Genomic DNA, 26,862 nt, shown 5'->3' with positions numbered 1-26,862 from the left:
CAGTACCCCAAATTCGAGCTGGGAACGTCGATTTAAGCGCTAATCCACTTCTCAGGGGTGGAGTAAGGAAATCGATTTTAAGAGCCCTTTAAGTCGAAATAAAGGGCTTCACTGTGTGGACGGGTGCAGGTTTAAATCGATTTAACGCTGCTAAATTCGACCTAAAGTCCTAGTGTAGACCAGGGCTCAGTTACAGGGAAACAAAATCCTCACAAAGCTTTGTAGCCTTACAAGTATGTGCCAATGTTCCCGCTCTGCTTTTCCAGCAACTATACAAAGTGTGAAGGTGTCCCTTGGCCCAGGCAGTTGTCACCCTCTGGCTTCCTACTGTGCCAAGATGTGTACACATATGGTACCCTTGATTTCTCCAGCCTTCTAAAAACTAGTACCAGTGTGCACATGGGTGGGATTCAGCTTGTAGAGACTTTGTAAAGCAGAGTTGTTCTGAGCGCACTCAGAACAGCAGGACCTCTCTTTACCCTCCTAAAGATTATGACATATGTAGGAGGTGACGGTTATAAAAACAGCATTTGCCACATTAGCATTCGGATGGGTGCAAAGGCAGCAACAATGATATTTCAGCCTACCAAATGCACATTCCATGACCATTCTGAAGCTACTGTATCTAAATTCCTCTTTTCCAGAGTAATTAATGTCAGGATATGGTTTTGTGAACCAAGTTAGGGGTGAGTATGCAGAGTAAATAGCAGTTGGCCCAGGCACACCAAAGAGAACCGTATGGTGTCTGGGAATAAAGTCCCTTCTTCCCCCTTCTAGTACAATCCTGATCTCCTCAGCTTTGTGGCATCACAAACTTTTCCAGGGATTCCCATGTTGATAGTCTGCCTCTGTGGTCCACTCAGCCTTGCAGAATGAGTGAATAGTAACCTTTTTGGTTCACATACATGGTGCTTTTGGTGGGCAAAGCAGTGGGATATGGGTGCCATCTGGAACTCTTCTTACAGCATCTACCCATGGGTAGATCTTAGTGTTAATTGCCTCACAAACCTGCACAGCACTACCCTGATGGAGAACTTTCCAACCCCAAAGTGGTTTTCAACGGACCTATACCTCTGTGGTATTGGCAGCTTTCCACAGGGCAATAGTCACCCACTTCTGAGCTGGCATGCTTCCCTGAATAGTGTTTTGATGCTGGAGGTTTTCTGCAAGCTCTTCACACAGCTCCATGAAGCAGTGTTTCCTCATTTGGTAATTCTGAAGCCACTGGTCATCCCAGGTTTCCACAACGATGTGATCATACCACACCATGCTGGTTCTCCTGCACCAGAAGCGATGCTCCACCTATGGGCATACTGTGGCAATACCAGCATTTACCATATCTGTATCATAGAAGCTGTATGAATTGTCATTAACCTTAAGGTCAGCTGTCCTCGATGTGTCAGAAATTTCTGCCAAAATTCCATCCAGCATATTGCTGATAGCCTACTCCATTGCACAGACATTTGGCCTATGAAAAGGAGCAGGAGTGGAACCATGTCATCATCCCATTGCTCCATATGTTCCACCCAGTTTGGCATGCGGGGAGATATGAGCAGGAACAGCTATTGACAAATGTGTGCAGGAGGGGGACTGTACCAACAACACACAGCAAAGTGGTTCCTAGAGAGTGTCTCCCTGTGAAACACAGAACTCTTGGATACCACCCCTGAAATGGTAGCACTAATGTCACATAACAACACAGGCAGCATGGACACAAGTACAAGTGTGTATACAGCTTTATATCTGTGTCCAGTATAACGTAAGTGGACACTCAGCACAGGTATAGGGAACATGTGAGAGCATGAAGAAGGTCAAGTAAACAGGTATGCACACCAGTGTAGACACAGCCTATTCATAAGCTTCTGAGCATGCTCTATGTTAATTACTGTAGGGATTTCCAGAAACCTGAGCAGACTCGAATGGAGATGACCACTTGTAGGTTTAATAACAGTATTGTGGCTGCTGCCAATCACCCTTTTCCCTGAGTGATTACTGAATATTATACAAAGGAATTGGACGTTATACAAAGGAATATATTTACAGACTCTTAACTCTCTGTAAAAATAATTTTAAAGGTAAAACCCTGACCAATTACTGGGATGAAAAACAATAGAATTTATTGATCTCTAGTGTCTGTGTTTCAGGAAATGGTTTGTGTCTGATCTTACTTTTATTTCAACAGGTTAATGTTTTAATTAGATAATGTTTGCTAAGTGCTTTGAAGATAGATTAAAAGATTTATACACATAATTATTAAGGTAGGGAAAGTCTTCATTCATTTCTCAAGCAATACCCTCTTCTTTGTAAATGTTAAATGAGTAGATCTGCAAGAAAATGCATCCTTTGTTTATTGATTGAGGGGTAAATGTCAGGCAAACAGTTCATAAACAGAACTTCTTTCTTTGATGCTACCCTTTTATTTTCTACAGAAATAATTCAGTTCATACTGCCACATCTCTCTTTTACTCAGAAACTGTGTCAAACTGTCTAAAATTATGGCTTCTGAATTTGTGATGATTAATGTCGGTGGGAGGTGAGACACCAAACTCATTTAACTCTGGATCACAGGGTTGCTTAAATTCTAGCCTTAAAGGTGAAAGGCAAATCCTATTTCAACTAAGTTTTGCAGCCCCAAAGGGTCTGTGGTGTTTTGAAAGTCAGAGACTATAGGCCAGTGCCTAAATACACGATAGCACTACATAACTGCCCTTGCAGGAACAGTAATATTTTCCATCACATCCAGCCAGCTGCAGACTTAGAAAGTGGAAGGTCTATAAATGAATGGATTTAAATAAAGCCACATTTTGGACATTTGCTTGAAGGACTGATGGAACAAACATTAATGTGGCTGAAATCATGCAGACTGAAATTATACTCATGTCTAAGAATATTGGCCTTCCGCTGGTTTCTTACAAAGGACAAAAAAATCCCTTTTTTACTGGTGCTATTTATTCATTTTTGCCAAACATGAAGAGCAAGAAGCTAAAGGCCATTGCTTGCTGCTTGAACTAAAATGAACTGAACCTTACACCGATGATAAACAGCCTTTAGGCAGAGTGGGAAAAGACAAGTCAGAAGAAATATTCTAATAGCTGTGGGAATTAGGGTCCAAAATAGCTACATTGTCCAGTATTTATGCAAATGTATTTAGCTAGGGCAGTGTTTCCCAAACTTGGGACACCACTTGTGCAGGAAAAGCCCCTTGTTTCCCTACTGCGTCCGCAGGTTCAGCCAATCGTGGCTCCCACTGGCCGTGGTTCGCTGCTTCAGGCCAATGGGGGCTGCGGGAAGTGGCAGCCAGTACGTCCCTCGGCCCGTGCCGCTTCCCGCGGCCCCCATTGGCCTGCAGCAGCGAACCGTGGCCAGTGGGAGCTGTAATCGGCCAAACCTGCAGATGCTGCAGGTAAACAAACCAGCCCGGCCCACCAGGGGCTTTCCCTGAACAAGTGGCATCCCAAGTTTGGGAAACACTGAGCTAGGGGGTTGGAGGTTTTAAATTTGAAAAATATACTGTTTCAAAATCATTCTTTCTTGAGGGGGAATGGGGAGTGGGCTGAGACCAGGGCTCACAGAACTGTGGGGTGGAGGATTGTGACACAGTGGACTAATGTTGATGTCAATAATAGAAATTATCAAATAAAAAGAGAACTGATGTGACCATCTGCCTAAATCACAAACCAGACTTTGACTTTAAAGCTCAAACCAGATCCAAACTTTTTCTTAGGCTGTGAAAGAATTTCCTAATTTTCAAGGGCTCTGTATAGGTCCCTCCCACCCCCAGTGCTTCCATGTTTCTGATGAAACAAATACCAAAATAACACAAAAATGCTATTCATTCACATGGTATTCCTGGCTGTTTCTGTATGAATAACTGATTTTTCAGTTCACTGTTCATTGCAATTTTTTAATTATCATTATTAGTTTCAGGCTGACCCAAACCAAAAAATTTTCAGTGAACCAAAAAGTTTTTTAAAAAAGGTTCACTTCTGTTGAGCAATGTTTGATTCTACACAAATCATTTCATTTCATTTTCAAACTTTGTAAATACATTTTTAAAAAAAATACAGCTGAAGTAAATTTTTAAAACAAAAAGTCATTTGGAACTGAACAATCAAAACCTTTCATTTTTAAGATGTTGAAACAAAACATTTCAATTTTTTCAGATTTTTTTTCAAGTTTTTCTGACAATTCAGCAAATTCAGCATGAATTCACTAAATGTTTTGGTCAATACTGTATCCGGATCCTTTTAAAGGTTAATAATTGTATTAATTGCCAATTGATGCTAATTTCATGAGCTCAGTGCAACAGCGTTCTCACCCCTGATTCAGGTTCTACAGAATTAAAACTAAGTAGTTCAATAATTTGTAGGGAACTCTGGAGTGTACAGCAAAGACACTCACACTGAGGGCAAAGCAAAGCCTTAGCCACTGGTATTAAAACAATCAGTAAAGACAAGAAAGCTCCAAACCACACAAATAGCAGAGATATCTTTGGTATCATCCCCTGCATGTGGTCATATGCTTATATATTCACATCCTTCCTTGGGGACCTGGTGGTGAGAGACAAAGGACCAACCCTATCCCTTGCATGCCAACTGAGTCCGTTGTTCCAGACCCTGCAATGTCTGAACGTCAGTGGTAGACAGTAACAATGAAGAGCTGACGGGTCAATGATGGCAAGCTAGGACCCGCTACATTGTGCCTCAGCCTACTGTAGGGCCCGGGTACGATCATGAATAGTCATCCAGCTACCCAGCCTCCCATGTCCAAAGCTAACTTCCTCACCCTCATTATATTTGGGTGCCTTTATCCTATAGGTTAACATATTAATGCTTTTTTGCTCATTATCATATATGTCATCTATTGCTAAAGCAAGTTTGTGATTAAACATATACCAATGATTCTATCCTAAAATATCCAAGCCCAGTATCAATTCATTCTTCCTGCAGTTGCCTGGTATCATTATGTACCAACTCCCTCTCTTGAGTAAGATATTCGCAGTTCCCCAAAATATAGGATAACTGTTGGGCTATTTTATATATGCTAAGGACCATAGGCCTACTTTACTTATGCTAACTTGCTTAAGCCAGTGTTTTACAGAATAAAGGCCTGTAGGTTCCTTGCATTATTGCTAAGCAAAATAAAAGGCTAAATAAGCTCTATAGGCTAAAACCCAAATCTGCATAATCTCATTGACAAAGCCTCTTTGTAATATTTCCAGACTCTGTGGTAGTATTCTGGCCATTTAAGGCCACTGGGGAAATCTTGGGAGTAAGGCTCTCCCATTTTAGAAGGTCTATTGCAGGCAGACAGGGAAAGACAGTGACAGCTGCTGAGAAAGAGGGGAAATGTAATTTTATTGCAGGTTTGTTAGGCTTTGTCGCTAGCCAAGGGTGGAGCTGATTTAAAGACTTTGCCAAGAGAGGCCTGCTCTGGGCCACGGTGCTAATGGGTTGCTTGATACCAATGTACATAATTACAGTATGAGCTTTATCAATGAAGAGACCATACACACCAATTTTACTTGGATAATCCCAGTTTTTCCCAAAGATTTCCATTGGGATGCCTGAAATATCCTGGTTTCTCAGCTCTTATAGAATCATGTAATCATAGGGTTAGAAGATGCAGCAAGGGTTATTTAGTCTGACCCTCTGCCAAGATGCAGGATTTGTTGTGCCTAAACCATTCAAGACAGATAGCAATCCAGCCTCTTCTAGAAAACCTCCAGTGAAGAAACTTCCACAACCGCCCGAGGCATCTGTTCCATTGTCCTACTGTTCTTACAGTTAGGAAGTTTTTCCTGAGATTTAATGTAAATCTGCTGTGCTGTAGTTTTCCATTGCCTTTTCTGCTGCTCTCTTTGGCAAAAGAGAACAACTTGTGCTCCATCTTTTTTTATGGCAGCCTTTCAAGTATCTGAAGACCACTATCATATCCCCCTTAATCTCCTCTTTTCCAAACTAAACATGCCCAGTTCCTTCAGCCTTTGCTCATATAGCTTGCCTTCCATCCCTTTGATCATTTTTGTTGCTCGCCTCTGGATCCTTCCCAGTTTCTCTCCATCCTTTCTATACATTGGTGACCAAAACTGGACACAGTACTTCAGCTGTGGCCTAACCTGCGCCGAGCAGAGCGGTACTATCACCTCCTGTGACATGCATGCTAGTTATGTGCTTTTTTTTGCCACAGCATCACATTGCTGACTCATGCTGAGGCTGTGATCCACCACAGCTCCCAGAGCCTTCTCAGCAGTGCAGCTGCCAAGTCAGTTCTCCATCATTCTGTATTTGTGCATTCGATTTTTCTTCCCTAAGTGTAGCACCTTACATTTGTCTTTGTTGAATTTCATTTTGTTGTCCACAGCCCAGTTCTCCAATTTATCAAGATCCCTCTGAATTTTAGATCTACCTTCCAAAGTATTGGCACCCTTCCCCGCCTCCCCTCCCCACAGCTTTGTGTCATCAGGAAACTTGATCAGTGTGCTCTCTGTACCTACAGCCAGATAATTAATAAAGATGTTAAATGACACTGGACCCAGAACAGATCCCCACGGAACCCCACTTGAGACCCCCCCCCCTTCAGTCAAACAGTTGGGTTTTCTAGACCTACAAAATATTTATGCAAGACCTATTGCTACACTGCTATCTAACCTACAGACAAGTATTTTTGTGCCAACTATTGTTCAAGGCAAAGCTTGTCTTACTTTGTCAGGTGACAACATTGCAATACAAGTCCAATGAGTGTAGTTAGTGCAAAAGACCCCAGCTCTGGCTTCTTAGGGAGAAGGGTGGTGGGTACCTGGCTATCCCTAAATTGCTGTAAAAAAATCATCCTATGAGAAAAATGTACAGACAAACATTGAGTCACTAGTAGCACCAGAACAAACACTAAAACAAGTAAGTATATTTCTGCTTTTCTATGGGTAACTTCAACCATAAAAAATCTTGCCACAAATGTCTCACTTTTGATTTTTTAAATTATCATCACTTGAGTTATCATGTCTGGGCATGCGTATTCATTCAGATAGTATAGCTCAATCCCCAACTCCTGCCCCAGTGTGCACTGGGCTTGTTGGAAAACCTGAGGTTCTCTTGGGACAGTCTTTTCTTTTGTTGTGTAAAAGTCATAGTCAAGGCTAGGGAGATTCCAGGGAGGCAGGGAAAATAGTGTTATTAACATCAAATGCCTCAGCCTCCGAAGTGCAAGTAGCCTTACATAATCTCTTACAAGCGAATAGATGAAAATGGAAATAGAAATAGCACGGGGAAGATTATTGCAAATGGAAAGGAGGATCCTGGTGGATTATTGACTCTAGAAAAGAACTTCAGTTGTGACTCTCAAACAGAAATTCTAAGGAGGAGGTAGGTAAGAGAAGAATCAACATTCAGATAATTTGGAGAGGAGGCTATATATAAGATGAGCCCTACAGAATGCCACATAACCTCAGTGCAGACCTTGCAGAATCCATATTACCCTAAGAAAGCTGTCCTTGATGGGGTTGTGGCAGGCATGCAACTGCCTGAGGGGTAGGATGTGGCCTGGGGATGAGAGGAAAGGCGAGACCCACAAGGAGATGGGGGATGTGGGCTCCGGGCTCCATCCCTGTTCAACCTAGAAGCTCCAGTGGAAGTTTCTGCATAGGCTAAAAGCTCCACCGGAGTGCTGTCATTGAGTAATTTTAAAATAGTTTATGAAAGCTTAGCAATTTGAAAGCAAAAATCTTCATAAATCTGGAGTTAAGTTTGTAAATATCTATCACTTAGTGGCATTTAATGGAGAGATCTCTTGAGAGAATGTTGCCATTTTCTTAGAAGATACAGACATTAGCCTGAAAAATAAAAGTGAAGGTTATGCTTAAAAATAGTCCCCAGCTCTGTTAGAATGTATACAAAAACAGTAATGTTCACATGAATAACTAACTCTGCCCTTGTATCTTTGTTCAAAAAATAAGACTGCCAAAACAGTCCTGTCCTCAGACAGCACACATCTCCATCACATCGACTCTGAAAATTGAGCAGTGATCTAACTTGGCTGAAAGACTAGTTGTACTCTACCACAGCATTTAAAGAAACGTACATCTGTATTTACACTGCTTCAGCAAAATGCTCCGGTGCCGTTTATGTCCATTCAGAGTCACTGGACTAAGACGGGCTTTTACATCTTGTCACTGAAAAATTGACTAGATCTGGAACAAAACAGTCAAGACAATTACCTATGAGTGGGATTTTCAAAAGCACTCAGTACTGGCTCAACTCTGCTCCCACGAAAGTCAATCCTAAAACTCCCATTGACTTCAATGGGAACAGAGTTAGGCCAATGCTGCTAAGTCACCCCAGGTTTCTAAAGCAAATGCTGTCCTACTGTGGGGCTTAACATGGAACCTAGCTACTCTATCAGAGACAATAGACCTCTTCAGTAACAGAGCAACAAATATAAACTAGGGGAACAGAGTGATGGATCAGTCACACTTGTGTATCTTAAGCCTGTATATCCAATAACCAGTTCCGTGAGCCCACAGGCAAACGATACAAATAAAGTGGATGTATTGGATTTCAGATGTCTCTCCCTATAGGCTGCTTATTGTATATTTCTCATCCAAATCTCCTTCAAAATAAATCCCTCTTACATACAAGGTGTGATGAGAGGAGAGAGACAGGGTAGAGACTGTTTGGGTGAGTTCAACTGGGCATTTCCAGAACTTCTAATGCTCGTTTTTCTAAAGTGTAACTTTGAAGTTTTAGGCTTTCTGAAGTTTCTAAGAAAATTACAATGTTCTCTTAGAAGATTTGTTTTTCCTTTCAGTAATTGATAGATGCCTTGTTTACAGACTTAACTCCAGTGTAATGAACTTATTATTTACCTATTGATCTACTATGATGCAAAAAGCTTATGTTACAAGCTACTGATTGCTAGTTTTAATTAGTAAGTAATTGAAATGATGAAATGACAGTAGCAATGACAGGTCTCTGGAGTTACAATTTATTTGACAGATTTCCTGAAGTGCTGAAAGAATTTTATTTTTTAAAAGAAATTTGTTTAGTTTTTATACTACAGTAAGTGGTTATATTTTAGGCTTGTATTTATATCTAATCTTGTATATTATATATTCTATTTGCCTTCTTGGTTTATAGCTTTGTCAACTGTTATGGCCTGTAACAAAGAGATCTGAATATTGTCTTATGAATGAGCATTTCACTGGTGCCAGTGGAAGGATTTTATTCACAGCAGAAAATGACTGCATTATCTATCCTATTGAATCTAACAGAAGAGTAACATAGCTAAATAGAACATCCCAAATTCAATGGCAATTCTTACCAGTTAGAGGTGAATTGATGGTCAAATTCTCAGCTAAACTGTAGGCTGCTCACAGGTACTTATTCTAGGCTAAATCCATTTACCGCATCTCAAATCATGCTGACAGTTTTATTTATGTTGTGAACTAGTGACACGCCTTTAATGCATAACAGCTAGCACAATCTCTGCTATTGCTGTGCAAAAGAAATACTACAAACTATATTCTGTCTATAAGAATGTTGCTATGACCATTTTTCTCAATTAGAGAGTTTTTTTCCTTTGTCTGTTTCATTTCCCACAGAAGGTTTCTTGTCTCTCAGCACATAGCATGTGTACACAGCTCAAAATTGCAAATTCTGTGTTGACATAACATTGTCTTACAAGTACTTCAAGCAGCACTCAGTAGCGCCGTTATATTTAATACGCTCTCCACATTTCTGCTAGAAACCTCACATCTAGGTCACATACAGTAGCTTTAATAACTTGAAAGATATTTATAGAAAAATGGAAGTGAGTTCTAATTAATGATGGATCTGATGTGGTGTTCACCCCACACTGGAGGAAAAGTGGTTAATAGAGGCCCCATGGGCCTGCCACACCTTGTTTCAGAAAGGAGCAGTGGAGGCGAGTCCTTCAGGCAGCCAGTTGGAGAGAGGCTGCACAGAGCAGCCAGTCAGGGCCCAGCGGGCTCACATAAAAGGACCAGCAGGGCCAGAGACAGTTGGTTGCTCTGGGAAGGCCATGGAGTGGGGATTGTGTTCCTAGCGGGCTGCAGGACGAGTAGCACCTTTGAACAGAGCAGTTGCTGATAGGATCCAGGGGAGCAAGAGGGAACTCCTGGTGGACAGCTAATACTATCTGGCTCAAGGTCCTGAGAAGAGGACGAAGAAGGTGTTGAAGTCTTAGGGAAAAGGTCCAGGGTATTGCAGCAGTATTGTCAGAGAAATTAAGGAGAGGCAGGAAGAGGCTGCTATCTACAGGGTCCCTGGGCTGGGACCTGGAGTAGTGGGTGGGCCCAGGTTGTTCCCTTCACCACCACCACCACTCACTACTGGGGAAGTGGCTGGAGTATTGACAAAGATACAGAACTCCCCTCGGAAAGGGGAAACATGGATAGTGACATGTCTGAGAGGGCCGAGTCTTGGAAACGACACCGAGGTTCATGGGCTGAGATGGGTCTGCAGGTGGAAAAGACAGTATGAGAGGCATCACCAGGAGAGGGTGTGCCAGCTGAAAGCTAATCCCTGAGATGACCAGCAGGAGGTGCCGGTCTGGTGAGTGAACCCCATCGCAATAGACAAGAGACCTTCAAACGGAATTACAATAAAGTATATGTATTTTTTGAATACATTGAGAGACAATCTTAGACTATCTGATTACTGTATAAGGTTAATTAGTAAAATAAAAGGCCCTGAAATCAAAGAACAGAGGAGAAAATTTAAACAAAACAAAAAATACAGATGTAGGGATCTAAGAATTCATTATGTATTATGGCTGTAATTTTGTGTATTTACTGAGACAACAAATACCTTAACTGCTCAGAATGTGATGTCTGCCTCTCAAAATGGATGCTCATGTACCCTGATTTTCAACAGGCTGAACAATGAGCGTTCTCCATTAAATCAATGGGAGTTCTGGTTATTCAGTACTTTTGAAAATCAGGCCAACAGTGTAATACAAACACTTTGAAAATACAACAGTATTTGTGATGCATGTTTTCTGACTTGTGGTAACCTAAGCTAGCAAAATGAATTTGGGAAAGTAAAGAGGACGGTCACACTGTCCATTCTGCAGCTTACAAGGCAGCCATTTCAAATTACAACAGGTTCATCACTTGGCATAGACTCATGGAGCCTTAATATTGCTTCCTATAAGAATGTATGTAAATTGCTTAAGCTGTTTTTCATTGATAGAGAAGCAAATTGAAACAAAATTGATTTTCTGATCTCCCAGCTGTTGGTTTGCTACACTCCACCCTAACTAAAAAAAGACTCAATTTTCAACAAATGGAAAGGCACCAATGTTTCAGTTCCTCTGTGTACTGAACTGTTTGTGTTAAAAACATAATGGCTTCAGTATTTACAAGTAAAAATAGTTACTGGGCTGTTCTACACTTTCATTTATATGCAGAATCTGACTATGCTCCTCGGGGTTTTGTGGGTGGGGCTGGCTAGAAAGGGGCACAGCAGGGGACTATCCATGCTCCAAAGTAACAATCCTGCAAACCTGCAAGATTTTGGCTTAGAAATCGGGTTGATTTTTGATACAATTTGGAGCTGAATTAACTCGCCCTAAGTCCTGTTTGTGACTGCTACTTTGGAAGCACAAGACAATCCAGAAATGAAGTCAGTTTTCCAAGTGGCAGAGGGTTGTTGGTATGGTGGGGACGAGCAGCAGCCTACATGCCTAGCTCTTGCATCTACATTACTAGGAAGAGCCAACTCCATGGACCCTAGTGTTGGGAAACCCTGTCCCCTTTCAAGACACAGCCATTTCCAACTAAAGAAAATGATTCATCAGGAACTATTCAGTCAGCTTTATAGCGTTTTCCTGCTTATCTGCCTCTCCCATGCAACCATCCCATTTGCACGCACTTGTTTCTCCACAGAAATAGCTGATCATTTAATGTAAAAAAAAATCACTGGGGAAAAAATAGGGAATGGCTAAATTCTGTCCCTTGTATACATGAGACAATTCACGAAGAACAATGCAAAATATTATGTGCATCCAAAGGCAGAATTTGCAGCACAGATTTTACTTTGGGTCTTTTACTCTACTATTTTGTACACTAATAAGTGAAATTCACTTCATCTACAAAGCCAGATAATTATGAGTGAAGTGCAGAGTGAAAATCCAGCACTACAATCCAGCACCAGAGTTTTAGATTGCAGCATAATCTTCCCCACTCTGCTGCCACTCTAGACAAAATGGTGGAATAGCAGCTGCAACCCATCTGCACCACTTGCATATGGTGTTACAACTACAAGATGCAGGTACAGGTTTCCTGTGGCCCTCTCCTTTGAACCATGGTACACTGGGAGTGTAGAAATGGCGTTGTCTGGCAGCTTCATACCAGGCTTTTTGCAGGGTGCAGGGGAGTGTGAAACTGGAACTATGAGTCACAGTGGGGATGGCTGGGCGTGGCTCAGTAAGGAGACTAGTAGTTGGGGGTCGGAGAGGCTGGGACTGGTAGCAGGTTGGCGAAGAGGGAAACACAGATTGGATGAGGAGCTGAAATCAAGTCCTTTGGACCTTATCAGAAAAATGTGTCTTCCATGCTCATTTCCAATCTGGGCTTGATAAATGAGTGTGTATCATTTGATCTCAGTGAATAATTACTCCTGTTTTCAACTAGCTGACTTGTTGAGCGGTAATTGAGTGAATTTCTTTTCATGCATTTAAATAGATCTTGATGCTGATGCAATTTATGTTTATTCTCAATGTTTAATCATCCAGAACTCTCATACATAACACAGTGATGCATTCAAGAATGGCACTGCAATATAAACGAATGTGATCTATCATAGAGAACTTTCAATCCCCTGCAGCTGTGATTTCATTTCATTTTGATAAATGACATCCCCATAATCTAATATTGGCACTGTAGTTATAGTTGTGACACTAGCTGTTCTCTGGCAGGCAGGGTAAGATGTGCCATGGTAGAACACAGTCAACCAGGTTCTATATGTATTTAGATTGTATTTTGAGGCATTGATGTGCTTAGCATTTTTATGGACAAATCATTGACACTGTACTTCAAACACAATATATGACCTACATTTTTAAGCTTAAATCTAAAGAAATAAATGATCACCATCCTCCCTACTCTTGGTAACAATCTTTACTCCATTTCCACACACAACACTCTGCAAGCCATTAAGACAAAACTTAGACTCCAGTCCAGCAAAACACATGGATAACTTTGAGCACTGCAGTGACACTCCTTTTGTGCTTAATTTATTCAGATGTTTAAATGTATTTCTGAATCAGGGTCTTAGTATGCTGAAACTGTCTGGTTTTCATGGCCTCCCTGGTGTATAAAATGATATGGCCCTAAAATATTTGTCACTTCAGTTAGCATGTTATTATTGTTAGTGAAACACCAAAGCTTACTGGCAACATCTGTAAAAAAAACCCAGCTAGAATCCAGTAATGACTATTGAGCAAGTTGACTGAATACAGTATTTAGGTGTCTACTCTCCCATTAATGTGGGAAGGACTTAGGTACTACTCCGATTGATGGGAGGAACACACAGCACAGGCTCTACAAGCCTACCCAGAACCCTGGGTATCTATTGACATTGTTCCCACACCAAGGTCCATGACACTGTGTCTTCACTGCTATTTTTTAGCTGGGCTAGCTAGATTAAAGCTAGCTCTGGTATGCCCATGTGTGCTGCAGTCACAGCTCTGACTGCACTGTAGAGATACACATAGTGTTCTTTGTAGCCTAATGGATAGAAGAGACATTTCAGGTCAGACATTAGCATCATATATACATTGAAATAGACTACAGCATGTCACATCTCTCACAACTATGGGGAAAGTGGGAAGGAATGGGATGAAAATACAAGAAGACTAGAATTATATGGTTCTTTGAACACTATTAGTGAAAATTATCTGGCAGATTTAAAGTATTAAAGAAGAAAGCACCATATGTCTCAAATGGTTTGCAAAATTCTGTTGAGGAGAGACTATTTACCATGATAAAATTAGCACTGATTATCACACTTTATAATGGGACCTCTGGGTGTCAATACTACAATGTCCATTTTAGGAGATCCTCAGGAAACAGGTACCAAGTGTCAAGTGTCAGAGGTGCCTGTCTAAGCTGAGGAGAGGTAGGGATTGTATGTACCAGGGAAGGGCAGGGTCAGGAAAGGAAGGAAAAATAAGGTTCAATAAGTGGGTAAGCCTGGGGAGGATTGAGGTGGAGCCAGATGCAGGACAGTTTCTGAACAGGAACATAAAAGGCCCAGATCCACAAAGGAACTGAGGCATTGTGACACTGACTTTTAGGCACCTAGAAAAATCACAGGAACATTTTGATCCACAAAGCCTGAGTTAGGTGCCTAGTCCCCATATAAAATTCATGGAGAGAGATAGGCCCCTTACAATGGGATCCACAAAAGCCAGCATGCTGGCTGGGGAGAATCCTAATCTTGCCTATGGGAGATGCTAATGAGAAGGATGTATCTGAAGTCCCCCGTGGGCTGCCCCCCCTCCCCCCGCCCACACACACAGTTAGGTGAGTGCTCTAACCACTGTGCTAAAAATTAGAAGGACACCACCTCCTCTGGCCAGGTTCTGAACAGAACCCAATGCAGTAGGCAGTCTCTGAGTATACCGACCAGATCAGGCCCTGCAGGTGGGATAGGTACTTTTCCATCTATCTTCCTCCAGTTTGGGGATTGCTCTGGGGTTTAGGCAGGAGATAGGCATCTGGATACCTAGAGTGAGACAGCACTGGACATGCCCAGTTGCAGAAACTTAGGTGTCTATGGAACTTTTACAGCAAAAATGGAATTGCCAAATGAGTTTAGGTGACTTCAGAGTTAGGGTAGCAGCTGTGTGCAGGTTTTATGGATCACAGTGGTGATCTGGCCAAAGATTCCCTCATGGATTTTTGATTTAGGTTGAGTCCAAAACCTAGAAGAATCAACTAAAATTCAGGGGTGTTTTGATTTGGAGTCTGGATTTGGGATCATCTCTAATATAAAGCTTTAATTCCCTAAAATCCATTATACTGAAGGCAAATTAGGAAAATTCATTTAAGCAAGTACAAATGCATGAGACTGACATTGGCTCCAAGTAGTCAAAGGATTCCCCAAGGCTTCTAAACTCAAACATGCAGAACTCCTACTTTTGCAGTGCCAGAACTAAGCTTCATTCATTAGTTGCGCTAAACAGCATTACAGTTTATTAAGTAAATCATTTTCATAATAGAGCTGGAGAAACTTTATTCACTTGCTTTTGAATCATAGAATCATAGAATATAAGGGTTGGAAGGGAACTCAGGAGGTCATCTAGTCCAACCCCCTGCTCAAAGCAGGACCAATCCCCAACTAAATCATCCCAGCCAGGGCTTTGTCAAGCCTGACCTTAAAAACCTCTAAGGAAGGAGATTCCACCACCTCCCTATGTAACGCATTCCAGTGTTTCACCACCCTCCTAGTGAAAAAGTTTGTCCTAATATCCAACCTAAACCTCCCCTCACTGCAACTTGAGACCATTACTCCTCGTTCTGTCATCTGCTACCATTGAGAACAGTCTAGAGCCATCCTCTTTGGAACCCCCTTTCAGGTAGTTGAAAGCAGCTACCAAATCTCCCCTCATTCTTCTCTTCCACAGACTAAACAATCCCAGTTCCCTCAGCCTCTCCTCATAAGTCATGTGTTCCAGTCCCCTAAACATTTTTGTTGCCCTCCTCTGGATATTTTCCAATTTTTCCACATCCTTCTTGTAGTGTGGGGCCCAAAACTGGACACAGTACTCCAGATGAGGCCTCACCAATGTCGAATAGAGGGGAACGATCATGTCCCTCGATCTGCTGGCAATGCCCCTACTTATACATCCCAAAATGCCATTTGCCTTCTTGCAAGAAGGGCACACTGTTGACTCATATCCAGCTTCTCGTCCACTGTAACCCTTAGGTCCTTTTCTACAGAACTGCTGCCGAGCCATTCGGTCCCTAGTCTGTAGCGGTGCATTGGATTCTTCCGTCCTAAGCGCAAACTCTGCACTTGTCCTTGTTGAACCTCACCAGATTTCTTTTGGCCTAATCCTCTAATTTGTCTAGGGCTCTCTGTATCCTGTCCCTACCCTCCAGCGTATCTACCTCTACTCCCAGTTTAATGTCATCTGCAAACTTGCTGAGGGTGCAATCCACACCATCCTCCAGATCATTTATGAAGATATTGAAAAAAATGGCCCCAGGACCGACCTTTGGGGCACTCCACTTGATACTGGCTGCCAACTAGACATGGATTGATCACTACCCATTGAGCCAGACAATCTAGCCAACTTTCTATCACCTTATAGTCCATTCGTCCAGCCCATACTTCTTTAACTTACTGGCAAGAATACTGTGGGAGACCATGTCAAAAACTTTGCTAAAGTCAAGGAACAACTCGTCCACTGCTTTCCCCTCATCCACAGAGCCAGTTATCTCGTCATAGAAGGCAATTAGATTAGTCAGGCATGACTTGCCATTGGTGAATCCATGCTGACTATTCCTGCTGACTAACCCCTGTTCAAACTCATATCTGCAAAGGTAAAATAGCTGGTACTGTCCACATGCTAAATACAGGGCAAGAGTCTCAGTTGGCTTAAATCAGCATTGTTTACTAAAGTCAAAGGAGCTACACCAATTTACACCAGCTCACGATGTGGTCTAATATATATATACAAATATTTTCACACTTGAGTCTCTTACTATTGAAGGTTTATTTCTGTTTGAGTAAAGAACGGATCCAACCAAAGAAAACTAAATTGATTTGGGATTAGTTGAGTACATAGAAATCTAAAACAAACTGATGGGGAGAGATAAGCCCAAAGAACAGAAAAAGGCAAGATTTACTTTGGCTTCAGGCATAGCAGATAAGTTTAGATGGTTTTGCTAAAATTAAAAAAAAATGTAAAATTAGATTTTACAAAACATAGTTTGAAACCCTGGCCTTTACAAGTGATTCCATTGACACTACCCAAATAATTACATCAAGTAAGATTTCTCCCCAAATTTAGAAAGCTCTGATGAATTTTATAGTGTCCTTCTCATCGTTTGAAGCTCTCTCACGAAAGATGGTTTTACTTCAATAGTCTAAAAACATGACTTTGAAAATATTGGTGATTTTTGCAAATTGACACGGAAATTTCCTTAAATCCTTCTGAGAATTTCTAAGTGTAACTAAAGGTAAAAGTGTGGTGTTTTGTCATTTAATACTAATACTGCCATTTCTTTAGTACCTGTCATCCAAGAATCTGAAACCACTTTACAAAAATTACTCAGTAAGCCTCAAAATATTGCATGCAAGATAGCAAGTATAATATTCTCACACCCATTTTACAGTGGGTGTATCTGTAGGTATCTTTTTTTGTTTACAGTGAAAATACTAGCCTCAGGTGGAAAACACACTTTTATTAAAAGATACTTGTGTAACTCTCACAAGTGATTTTGATATTTTTCAGAAAATATTCACCACTTAGTGACAAAGAATGGCAGTTTCTTATCTACAAACACTGTCAGTAATTTTTGTTGCGAAGAGCAAAAAGTTTGAGACAAAACAAGGAGAAAATATGATTTCACCAAAGTACACTCTGGTAGTCCAATATTATTAGGCAATTTCTTTTTCAGATCATGGCTGTATCATAATTTTGAAACATACTTTCCTGTTAAATTAAACAGTGTACCACAGAAGATACCAGTGTCACTTCATAAACGATTGTACTACAAATCATGGTGTATAGAGTAGGATCGGACAAGCAGTTCTCTTACAGTCTGTAATACATGTGATATTTTCTTTCATAAGGTGCATTAATAATTTTTCATGCTGTTTCCCAAAGAGATCTTAGAATTTGTCTGCTTCCAGAAGCACATTCTATAGCTTCCTATACTCAATAGGCCAGATCCTCAGCAAATACATACAAGCTCCACAAGAGGCTCTGGCCCTATGTCTCTATTAGTCATTGTTTTTTGTGATATTGTACACTAATTTAATATTTTGATTTTTTTAAATATAGTATTTAAAATCATTTTTTAAATTGTGAAAGAATTTCATGTTCATTAGTGATGTTCTGTTACAAATGGCTTGTACCAGATTTAGGGTTGGCTGATAAAGTGCGAGGACTGTTCATGCATTTGCAGGGAGGGATAGCTCCGTGGTTTGAGCATTGGTCTTCTAAACCCAGGGTTGTGAATTCAATCCTTGAGGGAGCCATTTAGGGATCAGGGCAAAAATTGGGGATTGGTCCTGCTTTGAGCAGGGGGTTGGACTAGATGACCTCCTAAGGTCCCTTCAACCCTGATATTCTATGATTTGATTAATGAATTGCATGACTCCTGCTATTTCAGTCTGTCAAAGAAGGCAAGCCTTCTGGATTTGGCTCATCATTTTGTGCTTTGCATCAATGGAGGGAGACCTGAGAGCATCAAAACAATCTAGGATTTGATCTCTGCTCTTTAGAAGTGCAACACCAGAAAATTGCCTATAACGATGCCTACATTCTTGTTCTTTCAATTGGAAAAATATGCAATATATTGAATACTAGCCTGATTTACTTTTCCTTTTAAGATTGAAGCTCTCTATAATGAATGGTTCCCTAAGCAATGAAAGAAAATATACTGCTTCTGCAGCACTCACTGAAGGAATTAACTCCATTTGTCCTCTCATCCCAAATTAACTAATGTGCTAAAATACTACATTTCTGGTAAAGAAAATTTATTATACTGTACTTTTGGCAACAGCACTTTCTACTTAATGACTGCACATGTATTGCCTTGATGAAGATCACTGGATTTGAACCCAAAAGAGCTGGCATGTCATTCATTTATGCACTGCATTCAATAGGAGGGGGAAGTAATTATGAACTAACAATGTTTGTTGGTGAAAAATTTCCACCACTATTAAGCCCGGGGCAGGAAATAGTCCTAATAGTGGGAGTTCTAGGCTGCAACTGTGGACTAAGCTGTGATGTGACATGTTTAGAGATTACTTCTCTCAAAAGCCAAGCACATCCTAACTGAGCATGAGTGAAACATTTTGGATAAAATGAAATAAAATCTCAGCATGAATCTTTGTAAAAACTTGAACCAAACAGTTAAAAAAAAGTTTTGATAACCTTTGAAAAGTTTGTTTTTGTTTTGTTCTTTGTTTTTCTTTCCCCTTCTTCTCCTCCCTCTCCACTAACCCCAGTCACAAACATACCTCCCTCTGCAGTTCCTCATTCTGACTCTAGCCAAAAATAGCACAAGAACTATGGCCCAGATCTACAAAGGGGCTTAGGTGTTAAAACACCTAACTTTTAGGCTCCTAGCCATCCAGTAGAATCCACAGACCATGGGTTAGGCACATGGGCTCCCCATACTATGCATGGTGAGAGATAGGTGCCAAAGTATGGGATCCACAAAAGCCAGCACTTTAGGCAGAGAGCCACGTAAGCTAGCCAATAGCAGATGCTGATGAGGGGTATCTGTCCTAACCCCACCCTTCTCATAGAGTCTGATGCCTATCCTATCAGAGCCATGAACACTCTCCTGCCGTCAGGCACCTAAACTGTTGGCAGCACATGTCTAACTCCACACCAAATAGGGAGGAGGAAGTCTCCCTCATAACTGTTAACCCAGGGGGCAAGGAACTCAGCTGGCATGTGGGAAACCCCTCCTCTGTTACCCCTTCTATCTGATAAGGAGCAGAGATTTGAACATGAGTTTCCATCTCTCAGGTGAGTGCCCTAAATACTGGGCTATAAAGCCCCTCTCATTCTCTCTCTGGGCGAAAACCTATTTAATTGCTTATACAAAGTAGAAGGGCTTCAGCAAGAGGGTGACTCAGGCACTCATCTAAGAGATGAAAAACATGTTCAAAACCCTTCCTCCTCATTAGGAAGAGAAAGGAAATGAACCACGGTCTCCCACAGCTTGGGTGAGTGCCTAGACTACCAGGCTACGGGCTATAAGGGAGGGGGCGGCTGCTGCTGCTGCTGTCTTCTCCCCCAGGTTGTTTTGTGTGGAGTTAGGCATGCATTGGATCAGGTCCTACAGACAAGATAGATAAAGGGAAAACACTCCTGTTCATCTAGTTTGAGGATTGTTCTGGGGCTCAGCCATTTAGACACCTGTGTGAAGCAGCAGTGTGTGTGCGCAGAGGCAGAAACATAGGTAGCTAGGAGACTTTTACCTCAAACATTTAAGGATCAAGGGATTTTAGGCATCTACAGGGTTAGGTGGCAGCTGAGCAGGGGTTTTGAGGATCTCAGTGGCACCTGAATTTTGGACTTCAGGACTGCAGTGGGCTGTTAGGGCTGCAGTATGGGGAGGGGGAGAGGGGGAGAGAGGAGTGAGCAGCGGGGTCGGGGCCTCAAGGGGAAAGAGGCGGAGTGGGAGCAGGGCTGTGGGGGAAGGGGCAGAATGGGCTGGGACCATGGGCAGGGCCTCAGGCTCTTAAACCCGCCCTTGCCCATGGCCCCGACTGAGCTCTTACTCCACCCCCCCCACACACACACTGGGGCCACGGGGAGGTTGAAAGCAGCAAGAGGGTGCATGGCCTCTGCTAGAAGAGGTGGGGTATGGGGATAGCCTCCCCAAGCAGAAGCTTCACCCACCACCCATGTTAAGAGGTTTGTTTTGTTTTTAGGTTAAGATTAATTCTATAATGTATGTTTCTCACCAATCAGTGACTTTTCCAAATCCAATACAGTTCTGGCAGTTTTTCAAGCAATTTCCTTATTTATAACCAAACAAGAAAAAAATCAAGTGAGATAATTTTTTAAATATGCCTATATCCCTTCCCTTGGTACTAAAGTAATTCTTGTAATTTGTAAGTTTAGGCAATGATTTTGGTTGATTAGCCATCTCCTGAGGCCATCTAGGAGACATATCTTTCATTAATTTTAATGGAAGATGTCACAGGATCCCCTACATGGTTTTTAAAATTCAAACCTTTATAATTGAAGATTTTGTTCCGAAAAGGACTTTTTTTATTCCTCTAGTATATTTGTCCAAATATTGACATTTTAATACATGAAAAGGCAGTCGAGAAGTACCAAAATACATACAACATTTAGCCCTTTCAGTGATGAGGTTTGCAGGATGTAAGGAGGTTTCAAGAGCCCTTATGATTATTCGGAGATGAGTTCACTGCATTTGAAGTGACAGAACTCCTGTTCCACTCTTGATAGACTAACATCAATGAGTAAATATAAACCCAGTGTACTGTTCCTTTAGAAATTAAAGAAAAGAATGAAGAAAATGAGAAAGGGATCAAATTTTTGTACTGCATAAAATTATGATTAATGTGCAATGTTAAGTACAATTCTGTTAGCAATTGTGGGCACCATTAGAACCAGCAGGAATGATGGCATTGATTTTGATGGAAGTAGAATCAAGTTCCAACATTCAGGGATTCAATTTAAGCATATTTCTAGAGATGCTCAAAATTTGTTTATTTTTCAAAAGGTGGGGACCTATCACTGCATATTTCAGCTGAATTGATCGGTCCTTCAGCCCTCATCTAGATTGCACCGATCACAATATGCATATTTTCCAATGGGAATATGCAGAGGCACGTTGGGAAAGTGGATGTCTACTCTCCCCATAGCCACTCCAAAATGTCATCTGTACAGTCTTTTTTTCTTGGGTCATATGCAGGTTTCTATCACAGCACTAGGCTGTAATCCTAATAACTATTATTATTTCCAAATGATCCCCTTTGCTGGTGGTTCCAAGGCTCTGATAATATATTCAGTATACATAAAGTTGGACTGCCACAGAAATACATGCTTTCTATCAGTGTAGTAATGCTTAAGACTTCACTTGTACAAACACTTTACATATGAGGCCTCCCACTTAACCCATGTGTATAAATGTTTGCAGGATGAGGTCCTAAATATGTAATCAAAAGCTACTATGACGTGTTAGAGCAGTAGTCTAAAGTACTACAGCTTCCAGAGTTGTTACTAATATTTTTAAATGTTATTGAATACTCTAATATTTGCATTTAAAGGCCAGTTGCTTCACTGGCAGAAAATGGATATTTCACTGGCAGAGCATCTTTACTTATGTGTGTGTGTGTGGGGAGTCTGATATACTATATATATTTTCAATATTATCAGAGTTTTAGGACCAAAATGGAGAGGCCTCATCAGGGAATAATAATACTAAGTACTTTTCAGTACATATTAAACTGCAGCATTCTTGCCATTTTCTCACTTGAAATCCAACAAAAATGTTCATTCCTACAATTTTGCTGAAATGAAGCAGCTCCTGAAAAAGGAATAAAACACCTTATTTTATGCTAATTTTACACTTCAAAAATTCTGTTTAACAATATTTGTCAAGCTAGCCTCTCTCCCATGTGTGAAAAGTTAAGTATGTGTGTACAGATGCATGTTTTCTGAATCAGAGCCTGTGAATGTTCCCTTTTTCAAAGGGATACTTCCTAACGGCAGCAGCCAATCTGCATGACTGCATAAGACAGCCTTCTTCTACGTCAATGACACCTGTTCAACCCTATTGCCCTGCGTGGTAATCAAGCTCAAGGAAATCATGTCAGGGGATGCAGAGAGGGTGCATCCATTGAGGAATGTTATCAGGAGGGCCAAATCGCACCTGGAGCTGCAGCTAGCCAGAGATGTCAAGAGTAACAAGAAGGGTTTCTTCAGGTATGTTGGCAACAAGAAGAAAGCCAAGGAATGTGTGGGCCCCTTACTGAATGAGGGAGGCAACCTAGTGACAGAGGATGTGGAAAAAGCTAATGTACTCAATGCTTTTTTTGCCTCTGTTTTCACTAACAAGGTCAGCTCCCAGACTGCTGCGCTGGGCATCACAAAATGCGGAAGAGATGGCCAGCCCTCTGTGGAGATAGAGGTGGTTAGGGACTATTTAGAAAAGCTGGACGTGCACAAGTCCATGGGGCCGGACGAGTTGCATCCGAGAGTGCTGAAGGAATTGGCGGCTGTGATTGCAGAGCCACTGGCCATTATCTTTGAAAACTCGTGGCGAACCGGGGAAGTCCCGGATGACTGGAAAAAGGCTAATGTAGTGCCAATCTTTAAAAAAGGGAAGAAGGAAGATCCTGGGAACTACAGGTCAGTCAGCCTCACCTCAGTCCCTGGAAAAATCATGGAGCAGGTCCTCAAAGAATCAATCCTGAAGCACTTGCATGAGAGGAAAGTGATCAGGAACAGCCAGCATGGATTCACCAAGGGAAGGTCATGCCTGACTAATCTAATCGCCTTTTATGATGAGATTACTGGTTCTGTGGATGAAGGGAAAGCAGTGGATGTATTGTTTCTTGACTTTAGCAAAGCTTTTGACACGGTCTCCCATAGTATTCTTGTCACCAAGTTAAGGAAGTATGGGCTGGATGAATGCACTATAAGGTGGGTAGAAAGCTGGCTAGATTGTCGGGCTCAACGGGTAGTGATCAATGGCTCCATCTCTAGTTGGCAGCCGGTATCAAGTGGAGTACCCCAAGGGTCGGTCCTGGGGCCGGTTTTATTCAATATCTTCATAAATGATCTGGAGGATGGTGTGGATTGCACTCTCAGCAAATTTGCGGATGATACTAAACTGGGAGGAGTGGTAGATACGCTGGAGGGGAGGGATAGGATACAGAAGGACCTAGACCAATTGGAAGATTGGGCCAAAAGGAATCTGATGAGGTTCAATAAGGATAAGTGCAGGGTCCTGCACTTAGGACGGAAGAACCCAATGCACAGCTACAGACTAGGGACCGAATGGCTAGGCAGCAGTTCTGCGGAAAAGGACCTAGGGGTGACAGTGGACGAGAAGCTGGATATGAGTCAGCAGTGTGCCCTTGTTGCCAAGAAGGCCAATGGCATTTTGGGATGTATAAGTAGGGGCATAGCGAGCAGATCGAGGGACGTGATCGTTCCCCTCTATTCGACATTGGTGAGGCCTCATCTGGAGTACTGTGTCCAGTTTTGGGCCCCACACTTCAAGAAGGATGTGGATAAATTGGAGAGAGTCCAGCGAAGGGCAACAAAAATGATTAGGGGACTGGAACACATGAGTTATGAGGAGAGGCTGAGGGAGCTGGGATTGTTTAGCCTGCAGAAGAGAAGAATGAGGGGGGATTTGATAGCTGCTTTCAACTACCTGAAAGGGGGTTCCAAAGAGTATGGCTCTAGACTGTTCTCAATGGTAGCAGATGACAGAACGAGGAGTAATGGTCTCAAGTTGCAGTGGGGGAGGTTTAGATTGGATATTAGGAAAAACTTTTTCACTAAGAGGGTGGTGAAACACTGGAATGCGTTACCTAGGGAGGTGGTAGAATCTCCTTCCTTAGAGGTTTTTAAGGTCAGGCTTGACAAAGCCCTGGCTGGGATGATTTAACTGGGAATCGGTCCTGCTTTGAGCAGGGGGTTGGACTAGATGACCTTCTGGGGTCCCTTCCAACCCTGATATTCTATGATTCTATGATTCTATGATTTATTGTGGATGTGGATGTGTGCTTTTTTGTCTATTAGACTGGGAATACTTTCAAAGATACTGTCCACCTCAAAGACCTTAGCCTGTGTGAGATGACAGTCAGATTATAAAAAACAAAACAAAAAACCGCACCCCCGCTCGGCCAAAAAATACAAAAAATTGCCAATTTCAGGGAGGATGGTAGGTTCGTTTCTCTGAAGGAAGTATAATCATCATTTGCATTGGGCATAGTTATTCCTTAGATGGTGGCTTGAACACCCCCAACTGACACATCTTTGTTGGCAAAAGCCCTAGTGTAGATGCAGTTATACCGGAAAAACAGTCCTTTTGTTGGCATAGCTTAGATTGTTTGGGGTGGTGATGGTAGTAAAATATCTCCTTCTGTTGGTATAACCTGTGTCTCCACCAAGGGACTTTGCCAGGGTGGGTATACTGCTATGGCTATGCCAGCAAACCATGTGCAGTGTAGACAAGCCCTGAGATAGATGCTAAGGAGAACAGCAAGCAGAGGGCATGGAGTCTCACTGAATAGTCTGTCCATGACTGCTTCACCCCTGCTCAGTTAAATGAGAGAGCAGATGAAGTTTCACTGCCTTTTTTAGGTCATATGTGATCTTGCAAGGGAGAGAGAGAGGAATTCCCTCCACACACTTAGCATACGTTCTTTTTTCTTATGGGCAAGACAATTAAATAGCCTTTTAGTAAACTAATGAGTCTTTAGAAAAGGGATTTCATAAAATAGCCCAAGGTCTTATGTTTTGTGTCTCTGCCTGTTAGTGTTAATATCTACCAAAAGTTGGGAGGTTATTACACTGATTTTTTAAAAAACAACTCTGAATCAAATTCCTTTGAAAATTTTTAGTATGCTATTTAGAAAAGGCCCTCTTCCAGATAGAGTATCAGTCAATGCATATTTAATAGCCATTCACATCTTTTACTTAGTATTACAAGTCTGGTTTTGTGTGTGACCCACTGTCAAATTGAATTGATCCTGAATTAATAAGTAGAGGAATTAAGCTACTGAACAACAAATACAAAGTAAATCTGCTTTTTTTCTCCCTTTTTTCTTCCTTCAAGACTATACAGCTGAAAGAAAAGGCAGAACCATCAAAGAAAGGTAATTATTCTAACAATAACATGCCCTGATTAAATTCTAGTCAAATACACTAATAAAATCATTATGTTCAATTAGCAACTGTCAAACAGCATTGGTTTTGGTGGAAAACTGATAATTTATTCCTCTATTCAATTGTTCATTAAAAAAATCATGGAGATAAGAAATATTGCACATAGAAACAGCAGTAGTAACAGATGATTTACAATACGGCAAATTCCGCTGTGCAAGAAAAGACAGACAGGGTGTGAGTACAAAATATCGAGTTGAAAACATTAATTTGAAAATAGATTAAAAATATAATATTTTCATGATTTTTTTCTCCTATGCTTTTTCTGTTGTGGCCAGATAAGTCATATGGCAGATACTCTAGTTTGTGAATACTTCTCCTTACTGAAATTTATACTGAAAATATATATTGTAAGTACGTATATGGAAATGATAACTCTTACCAAAAAAATAAACACAAAAAAGGGGTCATTACATGCTTGAATGGGACCTAGGCACTTTTGAAAATTCCACCAGCTGCCTATTTGCCCTTTAGGTGCCTAAATACTTTTAAAAAATCTCTCTTGGGGACTAATCCAGCTCCACTGACGTCAATGGGAGTCTTTTCATTGACTTCAAGTGGTGTTGGATTGGGCTATTAGTCAACCCAAAGTACATGCTATTGCTTAAGTCATGTGGATACTTCTGCATGTGTTTAACTTTAAGTAGAGGCCAAAATGTACACAAATGTGTATGCATGCAGACACACACATACACACTATCAGACCACTCTCTAAATGCAAATGTATGTTCATAGACCAGGTCTACACTAAAATGTTAAGATGACCAAGCTATGTCCCTCAGGGGTGTGAAAAATCCACCCTAAAAAGCCAACCTAACCCTTGGTGTAGACAATGCTAGGTCAATGGGAGATTTCTTCCATCAACTTAGTTTACCACTTCTTGGGGAGGTGGATTAACCCCAGCTATTGGTGAAATCCTCCTAACGCTGTTGTGAGTGGATACACTTCAATGCTACAGTAGCACAGCTGCAGCGGTTTAAATGTAGACATAACCTGGAAAAATCATGGAGCAGGTCCTCAAGGAATCTATCCTGAAGCACTTACACGAGAGGAAAGTGATCAGGAACAGTCAGCATGGATTCACCAAGGGAAGGTCATGCCTGACTAATCTAATCGCCTTCTATGATGAGATTACTGGTTCTGTGGATGAAGGGAAAGCAGTGGATGTATTGTTTCTTGACTTTAGCAAAGCTTTTGACACGGTCTCCCACAGTA

Source organism: Lepidochelys olivacea, assembly GCF_965140295.1.
Source record: "Lepidochelys olivacea isolate rLepOli2 genome assembly, chromosome: 1".
In the NCBI taxonomy this organism is placed as follows: domain Eukaryota; kingdom Metazoa; phylum Chordata; order Testudines; family Cheloniidae; genus Lepidochelys; species Lepidochelys olivacea.
The sequence above is the reverse complement of the archived record's forward strand: the minus strand, read 5'-3'. Positions refer to the sequence as shown.